The 27,431-nt window shown below is 35.5% G+C and overlaps 1 protein-coding gene across 2 annotated transcripts in view; it reads right to left on the minus strand.

Annotated features, from left to right (window-relative positions):
- The window catches only part of LOC113500764, a 51,124-nt gene extending 23,916 nt beyond the window's left edge, over positions 1-27,208 (minus strand). Inside the window, exons 1-3 of one of the 2 annotated variants that reach the window (XM_026881651.1) lie at positions 26,941-27,208; positions 17,587-17,631; positions 378-652 (exon numbers count right to left, since the gene is read on the minus strand). The gene's annotated coding sequence lies outside the window, so the exon portion shown is untranslated. Of the gene's footprint in view, positions 1-377; positions 653-759; positions 854-17,586; positions 17,632-26,940 lie in introns of those variants that run through there. The other variant, XM_026881652.1, reaches the window with a different exon arrangement.
- Positions 27,209-27,431: the final 223 nt, after the last annotated feature.

Below are 27,431 nucleotides of genomic sequence, written 5' to 3' on the forward strand. Positions count from 1 at the left end.
TTATTCGTTCTTTTTATGTTAATTCCGTTCCGTAGTTTCGATAATTATTATATATTCAGTTGTGAAGTAATAAAAATACTTGGTATTCAGATACTTTATTGCAGAAGTAAATGAAGCAAATTTAGAAAAATATAAGATATGTCAGACATTTTAATAATTACTTTGTCAACGACTAGACAACTCAATCGACGACTTGATGGAAAAGTTATAGGAAATTTTATAATTTGTTGTATTATGCTAATCTAATGTTTTATATATATCTTAACGTAATACCAATATAAATAATCGTTAAATGTATTATCAAGACTTAAGAAAAGCGTAACGTCGCGCTGACATTAAATAAATGTGATATAAAAGTTGATAAATAAAATACTTACAATGGCCATTTAGCTGCTGGGAATCCAAATAGATAACAATCCAATAATGACACAAATCACTTGTTTACAGAGCATAACAATCAGAGAATTGTTGTTGAAGTGTACACTGCACTTTTAAATAAATTAATTAGCTCCGAAACAATTCAGTCGTTGCACACACACTGAGCGTATAATTCACAAACTCCACTGTCAGTTTCTTTAATTACAGTATAAAATAAGATTACATAAAACCACACACACCGTATCTGGGTTCACACCCAGTTCCAAGTAGGTACCTGTAACAAGACAAAGCGGTAGTAAGTTTTATGACTTTGTTGATAATCACCGAATATGAATCTACGCTTTTAAATACGAAACACGATGATAAGCACGTGCTACTTACTGAATAAGTGTGACTTTTTAAATGAAGCACAAAATTAACTATGACGTAAAGAAGTCTGTAGTCGCGGAGGCACGAAACGTGCAGTCTGTCCGGCGACTAAACGTTGACTGGCTGGCTGGCGCAATGGTGGGGCGCTCGGGGAGGGGAGGACAGGCAGACGGAGGACAAAGCGAGGGAGGGAGAGCGTCTGGTCGACTGGTTGGTCGACCTATTGGCTTGACACACACACAGCAGCAATGTCAGACAGAAGATTGTAAGCTGTTTCATGCACTGCGGCAATCTACTAATGCCTTTGGCCGATAGGAGTTAGCCGCGCAATTATTAGTGTCAAATTACTATTTAATTTGGTTCAATTATCTTAAATCTATTCTTTTAAGTTTTCCGGGCGTCTATCCGCGAAGCACACACAACCTTCAGAATTTCTCATGGTCAAGCGCCCGAGCGTAAAGGTCATCGCATAGTTGTTACAGCAAATAACAATGCTTGTCGAATTGCTTATAACTAGAATGAATAGCAAACAAAGAACGTTTTAAAGACTTCAGTTAACAACAGTAAGCAAGTTTAATGTGACATAAAGTGAAGGCATTTAAGTATACAAAGTAATTGGGTACTAACTTTAAAAGTGATAAGAACTGTTATTGAATTAATCTGACGCTGTTTGTTAGTTCGTTAGAGCCGTTACTGAGTACAATTACTGTAAGAAAATTATTTTAAATTTATAAAATAATGATTTTTAATTTACTTACTCTTATCGTTGACTTGCGATATACTAGATTAAATTAAAACCCGGTTTTAATTTTACATATAACATACACAGATTGTCACAGACCTATTTTGTAGTATCAATTTAATATCTAATACTGGTTACTATATATTTCTTAGCGAATGTCCTTAAAGGCATTCAAATTGAGAAATATTAACAATAAGGCTCACACTAATAAGAAGCCAGTACAATTTATTTCATTTAACAAATTTCAGTGTTAGCATCGTGAACACGATCATAAATTAATCAAAATAACTGAATAACGTTAAAACATTGATAAGTGTTCTCATGCTACTCTCTCTCGATCGGCTACGCACTGAAGATAAATAAAAATAAATACGCAGATAATCTTCGTGGGGGTAACGCACTTGTTTGGTTCTATATCTCTCTCTCCTTCTCGCACTACAACCGTTTTTTTCTTCTTTCCTATGCCAAGTCATTGCCTTGCCCACTACTTATAAGTTATTTATTTTTAATGGCTGTTATTTTACGCGTGGATACGCAAAATAAAGGAACATTTCACTGTTATTTTAATTTTCTACATTACATGATTTTAGAACCTATCAGCGTTCGTGGATTTTTTTAATTTAAAAAAAGTTTCTTTCTGAACTTCATTTGTTTAGGTATTTACATAAAGGTTGGTGTAACTTTTTATACAAACATCTAATATATAAAAATCTCGTTTCATGGTGTACGAAATCAAACTCCTCCGAAACGGCTCGACCGATTTTCATGATTTTTATCCGTTTAGGGTAGGCTTGTAAATAGGACATCTATTTTTCATAGCCCTTTTTTTTTTGTTCCCTAGATCGATTTTTTATGTCAAAACTAGGTTTGCTGAGACAGCTAGAAGGTATTAAATAAATAACTGATACGTTTCTGTGGTATACCTAACTATTTTATTTGGTTAGGAACTTGGATTATTTATTTTTTTATTCTATTACTCAGCTACGGTTTTTTTTATTAAACCGTGTTTTAAGGCAATAGGAAATCAAGATTTTTACCCTTTTAATAATTACCGTAACAGCTTCTTACCCTACTCTTCTCTTGATGGTTGATGCTTGATGCTTGTTGCCAAAAAACTGTCATTGTCGTTATTCTGCATCCAATTGAATTTATTATACCAATAAATGATAAATTACAGAATATGTATCGTATAAGTAGATGTTGTTAGGCAGTAGAAAAGCTATGGCTCATTATCCAGGATGTCGATTTTTATATGCACAACCTTACATATTATAGCAAATTGCAAAAACCAGAACTAATTACAAAAAATAAGAAACCGAATTGACTTATGTTCAAAGAGCACTGTATTTAGCTTAGGATTAAGTATAACTAGATGTACTAATTTATGTTAACGTAACTCAGCGCGTATAAAGAGACTTACAAAACTGCCAAGGACAAGAATACTGGAAAAGTTAGACAAGCCACGAACACTTACAGTTTACTTTAGAATCAGTACTTTAACATTGTGTGCAACCGGTCAGGCGCATATCACGTATTTCACAACTTTTTAGCTTATTTGCACTGTCGGTGTGGTTGCGATACGTGTGAGCACGTAACTCCGCGGTCGGATCAAGACTGGAACTGGGACCTGTTCTAGAGAAAGTGACCGTTTCCAAGCGAATACTTTCGAAGTGATCGTCGAGTTTCGGTGAGTCGTGTGCGCTGAAACTGGCGGTATATCTGTGCAAAACCAGGTCGAGTTTAAAGATTGTCATATTGACAACGCAGTGAGAAGTTAGGCGCTTTACTCGTAATATGACAATTAATATTTGAGAGACAACATTAGATCATTGATTATTAATGGATATAGACTTCATAATATTTACAGGAACAGCCAGGCTGCTCAGCTAATGAATAAGTTTAATTATTTAACTACTTGCAAATAAATAAAATCCGTGAACTACGAGTCTTATACAGAGGATTCCGTACAAACATTGTGCAAAAAAACTCTGGCTATTTAGTCTCAAATTACTTGTAACCCACCAACTTGTGACCATCAAATTTACGACCATAACATTCGTTTTTAACCTCGATCTCTTTTATTAAAGCTGCAGCAGAAATACATAATCTGTGAAAATTTCAACTGTCTAGCAATGAGCATGACGGTTCATGGCATACACCAGCGTAGTGACTGATAGACGGACGGGCAGCGGATCCTCATAATAATTATAATGATTCCGTTTTCTCTTTACAGAAAAATATTAAATGGTGTTATCTTATTTCCGCATAAAAACCCACACCGATTATTTTCAATTAAAAAAAAGGAAAATAGCGAGTCTTCTAATATTTTACTTAAATTAAATAGAAACTGTGTCTACAGCACAGTAGTCCGTTATTTAAACGGTTTGGTCTCGCGTCGCGTTGCCAAGCGATATAACATTACGGTAACACAGTCAGGCCGCATACGAACTCACAAATTACAAACCTAATGAGGTCCTCTATACTCGTATTTGTGTACCTGTTCACTATAGGTATACAGATACGTCATGCATTTAACTGATGTCATATCCACGCGTCATTATGGTCGTTCATTTGACAAAATGTGACTGATATCAATATTTGTAGGTTGTTATATATTTATGACTTTGTTGTAGACATGCGTCTGATTCATGCTAATTTCAAATGAGGCACTGGTAATATGCAAACATTAATTCTTTAATAATATCATATTTGCTACTTTTGTTCTTTATAAACGTTTGCCGACATTGGTGAACTAAATTTTAATGTAAGTATAAGTACGATGGCGTAGGATAGATATCTGTATCTCCTCGTTAAAATCTCAAAGCACATCGTTCCATGGTCTGTCCCTTAATGATAATGTTTTTCGTCTAGTTTTAGATAACCGCCGTTGGCGCTCAATGGACTACGTCAAGAGACTATACATAATCAACATTAATAAGAAGATAATAAATGAGTATTATCTTTTATGTAAATAACGTTCAATGACACTTCCTTATCAAATTACAGTGTTCATTTGCTATTTGCTTTAATGGTGACAAATATATAAATGTATTTGGATCGTTGGCCTATAACTGATTACCTTGATAATAATGCATGATATCCGCGGCAATGCCCACCAGATTCATTAATCGTTATCATGTTACAGGCAAAGATAATAAGACTATAAGGTTTAAGACATGGAGGCGTGAACATTTAATCGTAGTTTTCATGAGTTCTACTAACTTCTCGAGATTTCCAGCAATTATTGTGTTGTCTTAGCCACATTTTATCAAATGTGTTTGGAGATATGAGCTAGATGATGGACAAACATGTTATAAAATAAATGTTGTGTTTAAATAACCTTGCAATAAGTAAAATTTGTGTAATTTCAATCAAGTCATAAATTATGCGAAATGTAACTATGCGCAAATCTATCAAAATGATCGCTTAAGATCTAGTTTACCTACTATTTCATAGAATAAAACGTAATGTAGGTAAATGGGCTTACAAGTTTAGTGGTCGGTATAAAAGTGATAATAAGCGAACAAGAGCGCGGCTTGACCTTGCTTCGCTCATGGACACCACAATTGGGTCAGTGGGTCAGCGATTTTGCGCTTTTTCGCTCGCTGCATTCCTATGTCACACGCTACAAGTGATATTTTGATCTCTATTCTTTCTGAATTTCCTAGAAACGTAATTAGTTACCTTAAAATGGACGATCGTAATCATTAAATACCGAATGTTGATTCTAATATTTTTTAGATTGAGTTTTAGCTCAGAGAAAATAAAAATATTTATTTTTATAATTTTAATGATAATAATGCACAATTTCGTAATATTTAAATCTACGTCATATCATCCATTCAAGAAAATAACTACACGTAATATGAGTAAAGCTGTTCCTATGTGCCTATTCAGTTTGATAATAGGTATACTCACTGGTAAGTAAATAGACAAATCTTTAACTGACTTGTGTTCAGCTATAGTTATCGAACTATTTATGGAAATCAAAACACGAAACAGGAAAACAGCAGATCGGCTCGAGTATCGCGTGCTTAATTAAAGCCAGGTTACTGCCATAGTAACAGGAAATTATTGAATATCCTGCCGCATGATAAAAAGACACAAATATTACAAGGCATTTCAGCCCGTTGCGATTAGCTTTCAGTGTTTTGACCTGGAGATAAACTTTTTCAATTAACCGTTGCGATTATGTCCAATGAAGCTTCTAAATATTTATGTCCTCTATAGGTATATAATATGGAATAGCCAGTAAAGATTACCTGAATGTAAGTTTTTCAAAGCGTACTAAAAGTCGAACTTGGTAAAGGCTTTTTCGTATACAAACTTCAAATGTTTTGTCAAATAAACAAATGAGAGAAATGAAAATAAGAATCTGAAGTATAAAGAGTTCTTGCCATAAACCGAAGTTAAACTTCAATGAACCGAATTTAAAAGACTGATTATCCGATTAGCACGGTATTTAAATTTCACTAATGTTAATTACTAGCCTCTAACAAAAACAAGATCCCGCGATTTATCAGTATTTACTCTACAATTGCAAGCACTATAATTATGGTGAAATAAACATTGAAGCAAAATAAAATAATATGCAAGGGACGTGCGTTTGTACTCAAATAAAGGAGTTATTGAACCCGCCTACATAGGTGTCGAATGTGAGTATTACGTAATACCTACATTGTGGTAAGTATCTAATTACACGGAGTATGCTAATAATTATAATACAATCAGTCAAGTGCAAATTCGATATCCATATGTATTACAGGATCCGTATCTTCGTTGGTGTCGTACATGAAACGGAAATAAAAGTTATGATAAAGTAGCTTTTGAACACATTTGTCGTTTCATTTATACGTGAGGAAACTTTGAAATAAAGAAAAAAGCGTGATTTACTGCATTTTTTTTTCATTTCAACGTAAATGCAGTGAATGGACAAAGGTCGCAGTGTAAGACAAACGTGCGTTTTGCTTAGATCTCTCTTCCGCAGCAACAAATAAGTGACCTTCGGCGTCGACCTTCAGCTCGACTTCCATTCGATTATCGTATTTATTGCGAATTTGTATAAATTACACTCATGGCTACAACGCTTTACATAGACGCCGATACTATAAAGCTGGTTAGATAATATAGTCTTAAACTGCTTTGACAGTTCAACCTTGAACTATTCCAAGGTAAGCCCGTGTATGAAAAGGGTAAAAGGATCAAAATCGCACAGGCAAACTTAGTTAATTCTTAGAATACTATACTAGTTAATATCGAAGGATAACTTCGGTGAAAAATAATTACAGACATCATTAGGCTTTAGAAATTAGGAGCTTCTCCATTAGTAGAGTAAAACTAGTTTTGTTTACTCAGACTCATCATATTGTACTTTGCTAATGGGTGTTCTAGGAATTTTGATAATGTAGTACTTATCTAACCTAACGAACTCATAATAGCTACTTTCCTTTTTGAATTACCATCATATTATAAAATAATCTAATAAACCCCAGAATATACTTGTTTACGAAAATGTTATTGGTATCCTCATATATTTTAGAAAAGTTATAAAAAATATTTTCCTTAAGTGATTCAGCGAAGTCAAAGAAGTTTCTTTCGTCGGAATTTTTATTTCGGTTTCGTATTATGGCATTTTTGTGCTTTATGCTTTTATACGTAGTAAAAAGGCATGAATGACAATAGTTTAAAAATTATCCTCATATTATGTAGCATATTTTAATTTGGCCGGACTCTATTCGGCTTGATTTTAAAGCTTAAAACCAATTACCGTTCAGATATTAACACCACTTAAGTTGAAGACTCAGACAGTCTGTTTTGCCTCTGCCTCTTGTTTTTCCCAAAAATAAATAGACCCTATTTTCAGGTAGGTTTATAAAAGATAAATTACGTTCAGACTTCAAGGAGGACAGTGACAGCGAGATCAATAACCGTCTGAGTTCGGAGACGAGACGCATCCCCCTTTATCAGGTTGTAGACATTTTATAAGAAACGCCAACGACATTCTATTTTTTTTCATATACGTTTTTTTTTGTGAAATGTCTACAACGCACACGAGTTTCGACCCTTCCCATTTTAGTTTAACATTATTCGTGAATAGAACCACAGCAGGTAGTTGACTTCTCGTTTACACTAGCATGGAAGGGATCACATATTTTTATTTTTTTGCCGTTTTGTACAATAGATTTACTTTTGATAAAATTAAATAAATAGTATTAGGTTTCGAAGCATATTAGTGCGTAGAAATAAGGTTTTAACATAAATTATTTTATTTAATGTTACGTGACTTGTGTGCTCCTATTACACCATGTACTAATGAAAAAATCCCCGACTTAAGTCTTCACATCATTGCCGATGTATAAAAGCACTTTACCATATATATTGTTAGATACTGATTGGCGAATATATGAATGCCTGAACTGAACATCAAAAAACAATCAATAACACTAAAGTAAATATACGAGCAGCCCACATCAGGTTCAACGTAACGTGGCGAGGGCGTTAGAATAAAGCCAGGTTCACACAGTTTACTGATCCTTACTTTTTCATGCTTAAAATAGATTCACCTTGTATTTGGTGTATCTTCATCCCATTCGGAAATCGTTCTCAGAGCCATTAATTTTATTTTTTTGTAGTAGTCCATCGAATGGGCACAGATGTTGCGCAACGCGAAGGCCGCTAACAATGTCGCGGAACATTTATGTCGTCAGGCGAAGTGTATTGTTCGCCCAAATTATTTTATATCTTAAATTTGTAACGTCTTTACGCTCCGATTTGGGGATAAGAAAAGACTTTGTTGACTTTGATTGTAGTTAATTTTGTATTAATTAAAACTAAGATTCAGCTCATTGAACCACTGAAAGCCAGCTTAAAAATCGAGACGTGTATTTAATTATTTATCTAGGCAGTATTAAATATGTATACGCGGAATGGTATTTGTATGGCAAAACTTAAATCGATAGCATTGATCGAACAGGTTCTTTGGGGAGATGATAAACGAACCCCTGGAGACAATATTGGCAAAAGAGGGTGCTATTCTACGCATCGATTCGTAGTTTTAAACAGTTGTTTGTGGTCCCGGGGCACCGGGGCGCGTTAACAAATAATAATAAGTCGCAACGATTACGGGCGGCGAGTCATCGACCTTCGAAAAATCTGACCTGCGCCGCGCGCCGCAAGGTTGCGAGCAAGCCACGCAGCGCCGCTCGCCTGTTCGCTACTCGATTCACTTGAATATTTAAAACATGCTTCCTTAACCATTTTGTACTGCCATCTGAATCTTTTATCACTCATCAACGATAAATACTACACACGGCACGTTGGACTGAACTTAGTTTAATATCAACGCTAACCTCTTATCATACATTCAGCTTCTATCTGTTTTCAATTACGAATACGGTGTATAATTTAATAAATCATTTTGCTGTCATACTATGACCTTTACCAGCGGATAAAATTGGTAAAACCAAGGTGTTCGATTCGATTTGCAAAGAGTGCAAAACTCGTCTTTCTTGAAAATGAGTATTTACCGGGGTCAGAAAATGTCAACAAACCATGAAGGTGATATAGGTGGGTTTACATTAGCCGTTTACACAACACTATAATTAAACATCGATAAAAACCATATGGCTCATAGTTTTCAATCACTTAGTTCATTTTTGATTAAAACAATTGTATTAGTCTGTACATGTGATTAGTTTGATATTTGATCGTTTAGGAGCAATAGCATCTTGCTACAACAATGCTTATTTTAATGAGTGTTTAATCACTAATGTTTTCTTGAAACACCACGAAGAATTTTGTCTAAACGCATAACGAAAATAGCTATGTATAAAGATATTGTAACTTAATATTCGGGCGATTTTTGTTCAAAATTCAAATAAATAGTAACGACATCTGTTGAAATATAATTTACATGTACGCATCTTGTCTGAGTGCAAACCCGTTAAATAAATTAGTTGCACTGGCAACAAAACTTTAAACCCGTCAGAAATTTGAATATTAATTAAATAACATATCATGGCTTCTACATATATTTAAGGAAAAACAATTTCTAGAAAGTGCAATGCATTGCATATCTACCCATGTTGCCTAGGGTCTGGTTTATTGCCTCTGCATATGTTAATACGAGGCAGGTGTACCCGTGGCGGGCTGGTGCCGCGCACACGTGGTGCCAAGTTTGCTTAGGTTGAGTTGTCGGCTCAGGTCACCGTGACGAAAAAGCCAATTTACTTGTGTAAATACTTGAACGGGAGCTCTCCACCCGCGACAAGATGTAATCATTGGTTTTGACTCGTGTCGTAAACTAATATTCAAGTATATACTGTTATTATAAATGTTTTGCTGACTAGGTCGTGATACTGGCCACCAGTCATTTTTATACTTATAATTACTAGCGTCCTAGCGTATATTATGTCCGATAAGCAGCGATATTAATTGTTTGATAGAGAGCTTCTGAACAACAGTAACACTCTTTCAGCATTATTACCTGAATTTTGTTTGTCCTCTGAATCATTAACACCTAAATTACAATGTGCTTCAGATTCGTATCATCGAAGTTAACCCGATAGCTGTAATAACTCTATTGTTTCGTTTATCATGCTCTGTGATATAGTGTAATTTATTATTACTTATCAATTGTGAGCTCTACAAAAATGTCTATTCTCCTCTATGTAAAGGAAATCTAACCGTCTCTATATATAGATTTGACTACTACAAACACTCATTGTGTCGCGATGACTAATATTAGTAAACAGTTTCAGACAATGTAGGTGGGTGTAGGTACGAGTTCCTACCAAAGTAAAACATCTGGTCTGTAATAGTATTATTCTTCAATAGACTTCAAACTACAGAAGTAATCAAGTTGTGATTACTGCGCAAAATACGTCAATTTACCTAATCGCGTAGTACAATACACGACGAATGAGGTCGTGGAAGGTGAACACCCCTCCAAGGAAAACCGTTGACCCCCTCGGCCACATCCGCGTGTACAGCCGTGTACAGCGCTGCGTACCACGATCTTGTTCTTAAATATAGTTTTTGTCGTCATTACATCGGGATTTATGAACACATTCACGTCTTTCAATGACTTTCTGATTTAAATATTATTTGCCAATATATTTATGTACTTCCCTACCTTTTATTTATTTACAACATGCCTTAAATGTATTGGATTAATATCACTTTTAAGTCTCCATAAACACGTATAAAAAATGTTAACCTTGGCACCACGCCAACATTGCCAAGAACGCTGACTGCATTTCCCTGACGTATTCTAATACGTGTTACTTTAAATGAAAACGATAAATTTATTTACTTGCAATGATTCATACAGAACTTTTTAGCCTAAAACAATATTCCTAAAGTTACCAGAAAAGAAGGTTAGTTCAAGGTATCTTTTATAAAAATATTTAGTTAAAATGAGAGAGCGTAGTTGTGCTATGTGAATGGAAATTGATGATGATCAAATCGTTGCGTAAAATGTTTATTTTTTTACTCATAGTAAGTAGATACAATGGACTCTTATTTACAAACATGTTCAATATTGGTAGTAATCAAGTGGTTTAATATGTTCAGAGTAGATTGGTTTAGTGTTAAAATATATGCGTATTTTATGGTTAATGTCAACGTGCTTCAGCTTTACGTACACTGATTCTCTTTGGTTACCTATAAATCAACTTTTCAATTCAGAATTCTGTAAGGTCTATTATAGAAATTGAATAAACTGATTTTTTTCAACCTTTGTTTGGCCCTGTTGTTTAATATAAAAGTGCAATTTATGCTCGTGGATGCTATTCCAGCGCTGACGAGTGTGCAAGGTCATTTAATTTAATACTCACATGCATCGGAGGCTAGCACAAATTGTTTAGCGACATACGAGTCATCATGAGCATTTAAGCGTAGGCAGCCTCAGACAGGTACGATACAGAGGTGTCACGTGGGCGGTCAGAAAATATACGTCAGCTGGGTAAATCAGCTCACCTTCCCTCTCACTTACGATGAACACAAGTTATGGTAGTATTTTAGATTCAGAACATAAAAATGGACACCCAGCATTGACGTTGCAATGTTAGGGACCAATAAGCCATAAACAACATTTCATGTTGCAAATTCTTTTCCGAAGTAACCTTATACCTTTAAATTTAAAATTTTCTTCTCTATACGGGAAGAAGCTGTTTATTTTGCAGTAGGAGATTTACAGGCTTATATTTTAATGGAGGTTTACGCGGAGCTGGATGTAATCTAAAATCGTAATTTCTCCCAAATGGCCACTGTCATATCATAAATACATCTCGCACGTGATCGAGGACGTGTCGCTGACCTGGGAGGCTTACCTTCGCCAATTAAACAAGTACGGCAGTAAAAATAATTACTTTGCATGATTTCCGCATTATAAACATTTTGATATCAAGGAGAGTTCACTTGCTCATAATTTAATATCCTTTTGGGTGATTATGACAATTGTTTTATTTTGTTGCAAGTAGTAGTAGATAAACCTTGTTTAATTAAATGTTAATGCTATCTATCTATTTACAATAAAAATTATTGAGTTCATTGTTACAACGATAACTGTTCCAGTAACTCCGTTATTCATTAACTTTGCAGGTGTTAAAGACAGAGAGAAATTCAATTCGTATTTTGGTAGTTTTGGTAAAAACAACTACAATAGTTTCATGGAAACTAACGACCAACGAGAGAAAATCACTTAAAACCTAACGACATCATCCGCTGTATTTAACTCGGGTTTAAGTGCGACTACAATAACATAAGCGATGCGATACACGAAGTTGTAGTTACGCAAGTTACTGAGCGTACCTGTGTCATTAGTTGTGGCGGCGATTGGAAATGCAAGATACCGTTGTTAAATACCGCTACAGAAAATTGAAGCAAAATTATAATTTGTCCCCTTCTTTTTGGAAAGTAAGCATTCAACTTTATTTGTTGTTTTAATCGCAAACACAAATACCGCGCCGATGCGGACCTTGAACTTAGTTTGTAATCTACACAACGTACCAGTTAATTAACTTGAAGGTTCAGTAATCCAATAAAACAATGGTTATTTTTGTACGCTTCGTTCAATGGTAAAAGAAGAATAGATTATGATTTAAAGATCATCGATTCGGAGGTTCTGTTCAATGTTTCAATAATAATATAAATATACGAGTATTTAATGAATATATTTAAGATCCTCAGTAGTAACAAGTTGATTATAGCACAATCGTCAAAATTGTGCAATAATCGGTGTGGGAGATTAGAGTTTATCGAAAGGGACGAACGAAATCTTGTTATTATTAAAGGCAAACATTACAATGATCTACCTCTTAGAAAATAAAATAACCATTAATTAAGATTTATGCATCAATGAGATAGTAGAAACACAACTAATAAAGTTGTATTGTAACCACAGATTTGGTAGTTCGAAGCTACGAGTAGTCTTTAAGTACAGTAATAAAACGCTATGTTTCCATTGGGTTTATAAAAAGAGTAAAGAATCATGCTAACAGATCAACCGGAAAGTTTGGTTTGCGTGAGGACTAAAACATGAAGAAACTTTCGACTATTTTCGGCATTGAGTGTTACGAAACCATTTGCGAAAGCGATTGTTGCGACATCCCCGCATCGCGCCGCGCCGTGTCGACTTATGACAACTTTTCTATCTTTTGATACCATCGCAAGTAACAACTATTTTTTACAAAGATTCATGAATTTAACAGTTTTTCATGCGCATTTTCGGGATTGGCCGTTTCATTCTATGATACGGCTCTTTAAATTGCGCTTCTTGTCATCACCGTTTAAATTCAACTAAACATAAGAGTCTTAAGAATGGGCATTATACCAATTCTTAAATAACCTAGCTGAAAACCCAAATTAAAAAGACATGAAAAAATAATACTGCCTTTATAGCTTAGATATTTATCTCGTCCGCAGCGCAGCTGACTCATAACATTCCACGATAGATTCATGTATTGGTATTTGCTTTAACAGGGGTGCTCCATAAACGAACAAGCTCGAACACTGGAGCACTGGGGCGTGGATGGCGCGTTCTAATCAATGTGACTGTAAAGAGTTTAGGAAAGCTTTTTACGTACGTTTTAATAATGGGCTCATAATAGTCTGCAGGACACTTTCATCTTTATACCTAGTATTATTTAATGTTCGTCCGTTTCTCGACCCTCCTCTATTCCATCGATAAATATTTTTATAGTCGCAGAATACAAGCTAAGGAGAATGTTCGGCAGGTAAGCAAGGAGGTACTCGGTGTAAACTAGATAGAGATGACGGTAAGCTACATGTAGAACTGGTTCAGGCGGGCTGGCGGGCTGGGGCGCGGGGCCGGGGGTGCGGGCCCCAGACGCGGGGCGTCATTGACCTGCGGCCCCCGCGCGCGCCGCCCCTGGCGCGACACCCACACGACACCGTAACTTCATTGTATCGCTGCACTGCGAATTATATTCGAAGTAGCGGCCACTTTTTTGCCAACTGACTTCTTTGGAGATGTTGCCTTAAGTACATACTTGAAAGTAATTGTTTTGTTCTGTCCTATTCATTATTGATTGTGAAGTATTTACACGTAGGTGTAAACATTTATGGCTTGAGTTTCCTGGTACAGGCTTTGTAGCAAAAACTTTAAGTCTAGCTCTTTAGATAATTAATTTCATTTAATCACTCACTGTTTCCTTAATAAATTTATAATTAAGGCTACGTACATGTAATTAGTAGCAGTGACTAGGAAGTAAATACTGTACGTGCTTTGTTGTATGTGATAATGAAAAGAAATTAACTTAATTAATTAATTCTACGAATAACTGTAGATCGAAGCCAAAATAGACAAGAACCCGTTCTAACAATTTAATTTCAAATTAAAAAATAGCGAAGCATTCGGCGGTAAGAAGCAATAGATTATTGCACAGTAACAGAGGACAAATGGTACGAATGTAACAAAAACTTTTTCGAAGGTCGTCCGGGGCGAGACAAGTGAGCATTCAGCCCGCCACTCGACCTACTGGGTCAAGTTCATTATTTAAGGATGAATAGATAGACAGAGGGAGAGCCTCGAACACTTTTTACCAAAGCTTAAAAATTATACAAGCTATTTAGTACGTACCCTTTTTCTCTTAAACTGAACGACCTTTCTGAAAGTAAGGATGACGACTCATCGTAAAATTGATTAAATTTGTAAGTAGATAAGTACCTAAGTGTTTGTGTGAGGAGTCGTGAATTTACAATATACTTGTGAGCAAAGTGCAAATAAACGTGCTGTGTGAAGCGTCATTGCCCTAGTGATAATTCATCAGATACATTATCTTCTGTTTCCATTATCTATAAAGATAAATAATCAGATCTCCAGTACAGTTCAATGGTTTGTTATCCTACTTCCACATTTACTGACAGCTTTGCAATCTGCGTATAATAAATAAAAAGCCACCACCTTCAAGTTAGAAGTTATTTTTAACTTCACAAAGTTAAATTAACAGCAAACATTTTGTTACGTAGCCAATTCAGTGACTTTAGCGGTTTAATTTTGTTTCCAAAATACCGTGCTTTATTTAGAAATGGGAAACAATGGAGTTTTCGCCAGATGCACAAATTTCAGGTTATCTAAATAAAGAACTGCAGGGATTGTTATGTGAAAAATTTTCTATCACTAGGTACAAAGCTATCATCAAATATTTTAGCACTTAATACTTACATTTATTATTACAAATCTATTGGCGTCAAAGGACTCACTATTTTATTAGAAGGATGCTCGCGTAATAAAACAAACGTCATAATAACAAACAAAACTAGTAACATCTGAGTAATGCTAGTTATATCTAAGAAGTATGTTAATGTACACATAACACTGAGTATTATTTTGTTTATTTTAGAATGTAGGTAAGTAGATTCCAATATGAATTTTAGATGCGTAACTGTGGCTGACTTAATATTTATACGATATCCAAATATATTACCTTTAAGCAGCAAGCGGTAATATTATGCGGGTCGCTCAGATAACCTTCTATTTTGTTAAAAATTGGGTCGCGCGCTGGCACGTTTACCTACATACATATCTTTTAATAATCGTGTTTGTACACATTATTCCTGACTAGACGCGGCCGCGGCTCTACCTGCGACAAAGATTTATGTTATGCGTTTTAGGGGGCGGAGACTGCGGGACTACACTATTGTTATTTCACATTCTAAATACGCTGAATAATATTTTATTAGACCCAGACTCGAACAGGGGGGTGTTATAAGTTCGACGTGTCTGTCTGTCAGTCCGTGGCATCATAGCTCCCGAACAGATTGGGAAATTAAAATTATTGCTTTGTATTAAAAGTAAACATGTTACGTTGTTTTCGTAATTTCTCTTGTTACAAATAATATTATTCTATTTACATTCAAGTAGAATAAAAAGGTTTGATAATAACTCGTAGATTGCAACACCGTTGGAATCATAGATTCAGTAATCAATAAAGCATAAACCTATCCGGTGTTGATTAAAAACACTAATAAAAAAATCTCAGTAATATGAGATCCACTTTCTTCGAAGTTAGTTTCGTTATAAACCAGGCGTAGCCGCGTTGCAATGCTGTTTATAAATATAAATAATCCAAGGTGACGCCAGATGTCACTGGCACCTTATCCGTAGGCGTCAGAAAATCAGTTCGAGTTAACACAAAAAAACGTTTGGACGTATATTATCGTCACGTACCAAAAATAATTTTGCTAGTTAACTATAACTACACGTTTTTCTGCGTTTCAAATGGCCATGAATTTTAATGTAGCTAACTTTTCTAGACAAGCAACGATCGTTTTACGACAGCACTATACAGTTTCATACGATCTGTGTCTGTTTGGTTACCTGGGTATATTCTGTAATTACCAAAATTCCGAGTCCGAAAAGTCAATGAGTGTATTTCGGAAGACAGGATATGATACCGTTCAAATATAATTAATGAAGTTTGATGAATATATCATAAGACTTTTAAATTCGATTTCTGAATCGGACTGCTATTTGTTTTGTGGCCTGCGTTTCAAAACGTTTGTTAATTAACAAGGTAGTTGTCATTGATAGTTTTTCAATTATTGTAATGAAGTTGTTTGGGTAATTAATTGTCGTATAGTAAATGTCTATAGTTGTTAATTACTAAAAGATATTCTTATCACGAAATGACCTTAAAGACTGTGTAACCTTGCTTCATTCGTTTTCGTTCGCTCTTAGAAATTAAATAATTGTTTTGAAGAGAGATATGTCATTATACCATTTCAAAAATGTTTAAACAACTAAATTGCAAGTGGGAAAAGCGAATATAAAGTTCAATACTTTTTAACATTTATATTATATGCAATAAAAAGTTAAGCGTTAATACAATTATTTTCCAGTACGGTTAAACTATGAACAAAGAGATAAAGATCAGTTTCGTAAACGCATGATATCGAATGTAGGAACGAGCAGACCGTCATTATCGTAAAGCTATTGTTTGCACGTAGTGGAAGCTTTCTACGGTCATTTAGCGTCGTATGAATACATAGAGGCCGTTCTTGGGATAGCTCGGTCTATAGAAATGTAGCCGGCGTGAGAAAATCGCAAACAGCTGATCCATGTTAGGTTTTACGAGACCTGAAGTTAATACAGATAGAGATATTTCGTCGGAGTTCTAGTCTTAACAATATTACGAGAATGTGTCGTAGATGTAACTCAGTATCATTGTTACCTAGACACAAATAAAAAAGGTCACGACTTCACATGCTCTAACAGGCATTCTAATCTATACATTTTAAAACGTAATCACGTCAAAACGCCAATAGCAAGCATCTGGCAGTCGAGGTCATAACATTCATTTTTACGAAATTAATTTGAGCAATTGCCCCGACACCAAACGATTTCAAACAAAAACTCGCAAAATAAAGTCATAGAATCTGCGAGTTGCCAGCCAGCGTAGTTGATCAAATATTTTAATTGGTAACTGTCGACTTTATTCTATCTAAAGTTAGATTTTATTTTAAAGAGTTCAGTTCTAAAGTACTTTATTAATACTAATACGTAGACATATAATAATAAATACACGACTATATTGGTCTTTGTTAAAATAATTAAGTACATTCACAATGCTTACCTTCCTCCAAAGAGGGAACTGCAATAGGTTTAAGAGATTAAGGATCTGTAACAAAAAAGAGATCAAATCAGTGTTGTACACGACAATGCGCTAAAAATAAACAATGGAACAGATGCTCTTGCCCTATGAAATATTCAACCGACCCTGTAAATAGTATGTAATTTCATTTATTGATCGATCCTAATCGCGGAAACGATTTGTACTTACATCAAGCTATAGTCAGTTCAGCGTCGAATAAAAACAAGTTAACTTGTTGCATTCGCGAAACCACTCGTGACTCGGGTACTGCGCCAATCAGCAATAGTTTTATAAAAAGTTTTGTATCTAAGGACCTAATAAATATTATTCTTGAAAATAACAAGTAGACAACATGCGTGTGGGGTTTCTGAGCAAGTAAAACGAAAGAAAATTACACTTATTAGGATTATTGCGACTGTTGAACAAGGACCATCTTAATATTTATTTTTATTGCATACATATATGTATATGTTATCAGCACCCGATGGCTACTAAAAAGATAATTAATGAAGCAATTAAAATCGAATGACTCATTGCAATATTTTGTCATAATCTTAATTGAAGCTAATTTCCTGATGATAAAAGTACATTATTGACCGATTTCAAAGGAGGAAGTTAGTCTGTTCAGAGACTTGTCTTTAATTGCTCATTACGCGATACCACCAGCCCATTTCAGCCCTGAGGTACCTACCTTTTCAGAAAATTTTCATAAGTACCTAATATTTTATTCTTATTTTTTGGCGGTACGTAAACTTTTCAGCAAAGTCTTATTTTATTGTAACTACAACATTAAACATTTAATATTACATCAGATAATTAGTTCCCCGATTTTCTTCATATTTAGGCGTAATCTATGTAATGCCAACCGTTATTGTTTGTTAAAACGCAAGGACAGTGAATACTGTTGTTCTTCGGCAGTTCTCACGAGTTAACCGTAAACCATATCGATTATATCCCGACATTCAACAGATCAAGTGAGTTCGCTTTGTTGTTATCGTCTTTCGCAACCGACCGTCAATGTGAAACGAAACAGCTTTCGTATAATATTTAAACACAATTGAAATGATATTAATAGCAACTTGACCACAGCGTAAATATCCGCGCAGACACTCAACGAATATATATTACAGGAATTTCGCACTAATTGGATTAATTTATTATTTATTTGCGTTCTCACTCAAATTCTGGGTAAAAGAAAAAAAAAGAAAACTCAAGTTTTTTTTTCTTTTATCCAGAATTCATATCAAGCTTATCTGCAGGCAAACTGGACTCTTCGGTGTATATCCGTCGAAGCCTGATGGTGATAAGTTGAGTCCCTGTTCCTGTGACAGCTATTCTATTGCCATCCATGCACTACGTAACTACTAAATTGTTTGTACTCTTTCCCTCTATCAAATAACTTCCGTTGATGCCCCAGCCTTGAAATTGTTTTATCGACATAGGGCAAGTACTTGTAGGTCATCTATTTAGTACTACGGAAATTGTATATACTGTAGGCATAATTTTCACGATGGGGCACCCATTTAAGTTATCACCTAATTAAAATTCTTTGTAGATCAGTAAGTATAGAAAATTACGAATCGTCAAAACTTTCGCTCCCCTAAATCGTTAAAGACCAAATTGTTTAATGAGTATTTCGCGATAATATAATTTAAATATTGGTGAGACATTGTCTTTTGATTTTCTTAGTGATGTGCGTGACATCACAAGCAACAATAGGCGTGCCAATTCGTCAATGAACGGCGCGAACGCACGACATGGCCGCCGCAAGATGGCGGCGGTGAAAGTGGCCGGTGGCCGATGGTCGCTGCCGACGCCTCGTTAAATCTTTGCACAACCTGTTCTAACTGTCATAACTAAAACTGGGCTAATTGCTCGCTTTTGAAGACTCAGTATGTTTGCTCGACGGCTGGTTGCGCTACAACTACAATTGACATAATGGCTTATTTTGCCGCTTTGCTCTGCATTTTGAATCCCGCATTTTTTCAGGTTATTTAATGATCTTGGTGCTGCGTATTGCTTTTTTCTGTAATATTCTTTTATTATTATATTTAAAAGAAAAATAATAATAAAAGAGTAAGGGTAAAAGTGCCCTTTCTTGAATGATTTAAATAACTTTTCTTGCGATGTTGCAAAGGTCTACATTTTCAAGGAGATAAGTTTTGAGACAGAATTAGATACCAAAGTAAAGCAGTCAATGTCAATGTATATTGTTTGATATAGCAATCCATAACGCTGACCCTGATCGTAGATTGAGGTTGCTGGCGGTTTCGCAACGTGCGCCCGCGCACCGCATCCGGAACTTGCATCGCTCCAAATTGTATCACCTACATACATGATCACGCAAACTATTGTTACATAGAGAATTCGTTTCCTGTTTAATAACGTTATTAATATTAAGAGTATTACGTAGTCCTATAACTGCCAAACATATTATACTGTAACAGATTGGTCCTACAATTCATAGCAAAGTACAATATCTTACATTGTGATTTAACACCACAAATATTAAATTATCTTCCATTTTGCTTAAATATACATCGTACGGATATAATATTGTGCCGAATTTAATAAACAAGAGTTTTTACAAGAAGCTGCATATTTTGCCAACAAAGCACAATGAAAGCTGCCAGACTCGCATTCATTTGTAAAATACTATAGTGAAAATAAATTCGCAGAAAGTTCTCAGTCAGTGTAACTGACAACCGCTGGTAATATGTTAGCGAATATTGTTTGAAATTATTATACTTCACTTAGTTCGCAGCATAGAATATGACGGAAAAAATAGTAACACAATGTTTGTTTCCTACCTGTGTCCACAACAAACACGTTTAAAACCCATTACGAGGTTCTTAAAACTCTATCAGGCCTGTCTGAAACGACGATAACTTCGTTTATTCCCAGCCAGGAAAACGTTATTGGTACTTCACAGAGGGTTCTTAATGAAACTAGTAACTGCTCTTTGATGCTGCCATATTTACTGTTGACAGTCAAAGGACCTAGAAAATATACGCTTTTTATTAAATTAGAGTACATGCGCCACTTGGGCTGCAATCTTACAATATTAAACTGTAAAAGTATGTTAACCATATTGTTAATTAATAATTTTATGAGTAAAAACAAATTACGAATCGAATTAAGTAAACTCGCTATCCACTTTTTTTATTCATAAACTTAACAGAATCTGTTTTCTTAGATTCTATTAAGGTCTTTCAGGAATCTACCGAAAAACTTATTGTTGTTCCAATTCATTTTCTATACCCGAATCTTTCCTATTAAGTTGTGTACATTGTTTAAGTTTATATAGTGTCTTTTTAATTCAAATAAGATTTTTCGTATTTAGAATTCATATTGACAGGGAAATCTGCAAGCGCTATTAGAATTTTCAAGTTTATATTACTTTGGTATTTAATATCAGAGCAAAAGTAATATTTAATGAGAAGGGTCCATTTAGTTAAGTTGTCGATATATATCTTATTTTCACAAGACAATAGCCAGAATCCTCGGGACTCGCGAATTAATGGACATAAATCAGACAAACCGTCATTTCTCGCGATGAGTTATTATGAATCATGGACGCGTGTAAGGCAATCTTGGTCAATTACTGCCGCCTAACCTTGCTTGTTCGTGGGGATGTGACGTCATGGGGCCCGGCTATATCTTTCCTTTGCACTATGATTTTTGATTGAATCACAACCGCCAATAATGAAAGTGTGTTTATGAAAGAAAAATAAATCGCTAAACAGGGCAAAGTTTAACTAATGCTTATATCTATGTCAATTCCTCAAGTCCTCAAGAATATTGAATTTGTGCGAGCAAAATTTTATACTCATAAAGGATTTCTGAGCCATAACGTTTTTTACCTTACACACACTTAACGGCAAAATAATTACTCGATGAAGATTTACTCCATTTCGTATAGCAAACGAAATCATAGTTTAAATCGTTTGTATCAACAAAATAATCCGATAACCCATCGACCTATCTTGGTATGGTATAGAACGATACGAGCCTGAGCACCGAGACAAAGTCGAGGCCGTTAACCCCCGGCTATCAGCTGACGACATCGGCCCAACCGCGAGAAATTATCTTTCACGCCATATTTCGGTCGTTCACTGCCTCTGTCCTTCGTCACTAAAACAAATGACAGTCTGCCAACTACGACAAAGGGCGTTTCAAGAGTTTATTGTTAGCCTATGCGATCTGAATTTTGCTCAAACTTTTATCTCGTTACTAAGAATTAACAACATCTGAATTGCACTTTCGTTTCATGATAAGTAATACCGTGAGTAAATTAAAACACAGACATCGAACTGCATGCGTGATTCACAAAAACTTCCGGTGGCTCATGATATTTTGGGAGTTTGACCTGTTTATTCGGAGGCATTCTTCGAAATTTATCTCCAATAACGAAGATTAATCGAACATTCCTACGCGTCCGAGATACGTCTTACAATATTTCAACATTAAATAGTGATCTGTCAAGTCAGGATAGATTTAATTTATGGCCGAAGCTAGTATGCTTGTTTTTATTTCCTTTGATATTAAGTCGGCCTGTTTATTAGTAGATTTTCCCGTCCTTCGCACAGTGTCATTGACTACGCGTCGCTTGCGCATGTTCAGGTACGCGCGCAAATATCGCGACCTAGTTAGTTGGCGCAGACCGACCGCCCCAGCTCATCGCGCATGGCATCCTTCTATAAATAGCTGTAATGTTGAGAAAGCACGACCAACATCATATGATTTTCTTTCGACGTCTGTCTGTTTTGAAATTGTTTTGCGTATCTATATCTCACCAAAATCGTTCACCTCTACATTTTTGAATTGACTGATAAAATCTGATTAAATATACAATTTCGCAACTTAACATGACTTTTGTTCAATTTTTAACATCATGATCTTCGGGACGAATTGCACATTTGCCGTATCAATTTTTTTGAAAGTTTTAGTTGATGACTTTTACTCGTGAAAGGCGTCTTTTCTTTTTTTAAAACAACGGGCTTTTTAGTCAGGCAAACAAAAAACAAAATCGTGAGACCTGGAGTGTCTGGTGACCAGAGGCGGATCTTGAATTTGTGGGGCCCTGGGCTAATACTGCTTAGGGGCCCTACCTAATTACTCAACTAATTGCCATTTTGACAAGAAACTGTTTTCTGTAGTGATGTAGGTATATGTAATGTAATATATGTTAAGTACAGGAAGAAAATAGGAAAACAAAAATTTTATTTATTTATTAAAACATTATTTATTGCAAAAGAAATTGACGGGTTATAAATGGTTATGTTAAATAAATTATAAAGCAACCTTTCTGCATTTTTGTGCTGCAAATTCTTTTATTTGGTCATCGCACTGTAGGTCCTTTGTTAAATCGCAATTTATCGAAAGAACTGATAAATGATTTAGTCGATAGTTCGACATTGTTGTCCTGTATTTGTTTTCTATATACGACATCCTGGAGAAAGAACGCTCCGCTTCACAGCTAGTGATCGGCATCGTTAAAAAAATCTTTAAGATAGTATAGCAGTTTGGGAAAACATCAACAAGTTTCTTTTCATAAATTAGCCAAAAAATTTCACTGCAAGAGGTGTAAGACTCTGTCTTAGATTGCAGTAAGTAAGATTTCAACTGAATGCACTCATTCACTAAATGTTCGTCTACGTCATTTGGATAATAATCAATAATATTACGTACACTTTCCATATCTATGTGTTCTTGATTTTTGTCTTGCAAATCCATTAAAAATTTAAATTTTTTGCTATAGGTCTCATAGGCTTGGCTTCTATTATTTAAATCCATAATCATCTTATCCAACGCAACGTTAAGCGTGTCTCTTTTAAATTTTTCTGCGCATTTCACTGAGACTTTATCTGTAGATTTATCTGAAAATTTCAAAGTAATGCGTCTCTTATTTATGTCACTGTAGTCTGTTCCCACACTAGTACTTAATTTTTTAGCTTTCTCTTCGTATTCCTTTAGCTTCTGATCTGATTGTTGCCTTATGTTTTTCACGAACTCTTTTAATGACACAATTAACTTATTGCCTTCACCAATGTCTAAACCAGGGCTCTGTACTTTTTTATTAACTAGATTAAATCTCTCCAAAATTTCTTCCCAAAAAACAATCAAAATTGCAGTTTCTAGTTTCGCCAGTTTATTAAATAAATTTCGTGCCTCTTTTCGGAAATCAACTTTTTCATCGTCATTTTCGCCGAAACTATTGAGAATTTTCATAATGCCATCATAATTACTTTTCAAAGCTCTGACAGCATCAAAGTGACAAGACCATCTGGTCTGGCTTAAACTTTTTAACGTAAATTTTAGTTTTGTTTCACGATTTAACAGTTCCCACCTATGGGTCGAAGCAGAGAAGAAAACGTATATTTGTTGCACTATTCCAAAAAAAATTACAATTTCGGTTGCAACCTTCACGGATTCTTGACCAACTAGGTTAAGGGAATGCGCAGCACATGGCACGTAATCCGCGGATTTATTTTTTTCTTTTAGTAGTGCTTGTACACCATTGTAGACTCCGGCCATATTAGCAGCGTTGTCATATGACTGTCCCCTGCAATTATCCGGTAGTAGTCCATTTGTTTCCAAAAAGGCTTGTAGAATATTAAATAAATATAAGCCAGTATGACTACTAATTTTAATGAAAGATACACATCTTTCATACACTTTTCCCCAAAAACAGTATCGTAATACAATAGCAAGTTGGTCATCGTGAGACAGATCTGGGGTTGAATCCATCATAATTGAATAATACTTTGTGTCGTCGTTATTTATTTCAGTTATAATTTGTTTAATTATCTGTTTACCCATAATCTCAATTATTTCCTCATATACTGTTTTTGATAAATATGATATTACAGGGTTCGGTCGCAGCTCTCGTTGTTCAATATGTTCACGTATGAATGGGTCGAATTCTGCCAATAGCTCTAGAGCACCCATAAAATTACCATTATGTGGAGAACCAAATACTTCCTCGGAACCTCTAAGTGCTAAGCCTCTTATACTCAAAAATTTTAGCACTGCAATAACCCGTTTTAGGACATTGTGATAATATTCTGTTTCTTTATTTAATTGCTCCTGAAGCTGCTTGTCTAAAACAGACTTATTTTCTTTTCGTGTCAACCACACTAACATTGAATTCTTATGTTCATTAGAATTTTCGTGATTTTCTAAACAAAATCCTATGTGTTTCCAATCCGAAAATCCGGTTGTGTATTGAGAAGGAGTTTTAGAAAAAAGTTTGCAAGTCAAACAAAAAACAGTACCAACTCTTTTTGAATAACATAACCAAGATCCTTCCAGTAATTGGCCATTTTTCATTTTTCTAGTGAAATACCTATTTGAAAAAGATCTGTTTTGTTCTTTATATTTCCTCATTGAAGCTGAATATATATTCTTCGGATCTTTATTTTGAAAGTCAGTCATTTTATGTGAGAGGACGAAATTAATAAAATCATTATTCAGCAAATCTGGCCACAAGCCCACGTCAACATATTTCTCAAACTCAAACTTAATATTTTCTAAATTTCTTTCCACCTCGGTCTCGGTATTACCTCCCTTTTGCTGAACACCAATTTCATTTTCAGAGGAACCAGAGGGTTGCTGGAAGTCAAGATATTGCACATTTTCATCGTTGGTATTTTTTTTCTGGTTTTCAAAATCTTGCATATTTTCATCACTTGTATTTTTTTCCTCGTTTTGCGATTTTTTGCTGCCATCGGTTAGATTCTCTTCGCATAAAATACCTTCCTTTACGTTTTTTAATGGATTTATAGCTATTTCATTCGCGTTTATATGTTCCGATTTAAAAAAAGTTTCAATTTTTGCGCATTTATTTCTTTCTTGTTCTCGACTAAACTGTAATTTTCTTTTTTCAGCTCCACTTTTATATTTTCTAGCAGACATATTGTAAAATAAGATATGTTTCTGAAAATAAACAAAGAACTGGATAGAACTTTTAATTTTAATACCTACTTTGTAATGAGTGTAGCAATTCACAAATTATAATTAAATATCGAACGAGTTTGATTCATTTAGTTTTGAAAACTGAAATAAAAAGTCATGTTTTATAATTCTTTTTACTTACCTACTGCCTATTAAAAGCAGGAAGTCTAGTTATGCTGAAGACTTTCAATTTTAGTAAATTAAAAGAAAGGTCCGTTCCTTATAACTTTTAAGTTATCTATTACTTAGTAAACTAAACACACGCACTAAACACGTTTCTAACAATAACAAAGTCAATTCGTTAATATAGTCGACTATAGCAGAAGTGCGGAAAAATAACAAAATTGCGTCGGGCGATAAGCGGAGGGAAGTCCCCAGTAATAGACACTACTATACACGGAATACACCGACTGAAAACAAGCGACAGGGAATTCCCCGTTCCATTTGATAGATGCGCACTCGGGTTGATTGATCGCAGTGTTGCCAACCTAATGATCGGATTTTTTAAAATTCTAGATAATTTTTATTATTGACAATATCGTCTATTGGTTTCAGTTCGGTTGGGGGCCCTCTGTATTCGCGGGGCCCTGGGCTGCAGCCCAAAAAGCCTTTAAATAGATCCGCCCCTGCTGGTGACCGAACGCTCGCCTGTGATGTCGAAATTTCTCAAGTGGGCACTTGTATACTCGTGCACGAGTTAAAAACCCGTCCCCATGAGCCTTGAAGCACTTGGCCACTTGCCACGCCCTCTGGAGGAGCTGGACAGACTTTTAGATCGACCAGTCCAGTTCAATTACTTCCTAATTGTTGTCCTAAGTGTAATATGTCAAAATATAATTTAAAAATGGCTTATGGCAGGAATGCTTCTTCAATAATGTTTGTACAACGTTCCATATTTCATAATTTTCTAACTAACAAAGACCAGATGTGCAACACTCGCTGATTAAGGAACAATAAAGTTGCTCATCGCCGTTTCCGCATACGTAACAGTCTTTATCAAGATAATGGCATTGAAACATGCTAACACCGTAAACATTTCCTCATTTTAAGTCAAGCATTGGTAGCGATTGTCGTTTTCAGGTCATCGTCTACCTGTTACGGGGTCACTTCTATTGCTTGCGACTTTTGATAAAGTTTACATTACCAAGTAACATTTCTTCACAATAGACTTTACGAGCAAGCATCGACCGCGACGTCGTCTAACGGTACATGAGTCTCAAACTACGCTTAGCTCGGAGTCAATCACGGCAAGACATAAATCCATGTAGTAGCACTAACTATACATAACATAAAAAATAGATTTGATTAAAACCACGACACCGCAATCCGGTTTCTGTCCACGTATGCGATCGCGCTCCTCAAAGGAGTCTCGACATTTACCTCGCGAGAATCGACGACGCCAACTCAGGCACGACGACGGACGTAGCGCGAGCAGCTCCACTACACTGTCACCGTTTCAACACAAAACCAACTTCAGTCACTTTAATTGCGCAGATATTAAGCGCTTTATCCAGTTTTTTACAGCGTTGTCCACGACTTTTAAAGATTATTCAGTGCGAACCCACGAATTAAAAGACGGCTAAAATTGCTCAAACGACGTACGAAGCGACCACTCACGAGCAAAGCGCGAGGTAGACTGAGTCAAGTAGGTACAGCCCCGGGCGGGTAGAGGGGGACGAGGTCTCGTTCGCTCTCGCAATCACGTCCAAGCTGGGGACGCGAGTCAGACCGAAAGGTAACGAAACGAGCCGAAGAGCACCCGCTAATCCCGCTATCACCGCTATGGTATGACGGGAGATCGCAGGGGCGTGCACGTGCGTGCAGCGGCCTCCACTGGTGCATTGGGACCTGTACCTAACGTAAAAGGACAA

The sequence above is a fragment of the Trichoplusia ni genome, chromosome 14 (genome assembly GCF_003590095.1).
Source record: "Trichoplusia ni isolate ovarian cell line Hi5 chromosome 14, tn1, whole genome shotgun sequence".
Lineage (NCBI taxonomy): Eukaryota > Metazoa > Arthropoda > Insecta > Lepidoptera > Noctuidae > Trichoplusia > Trichoplusia ni.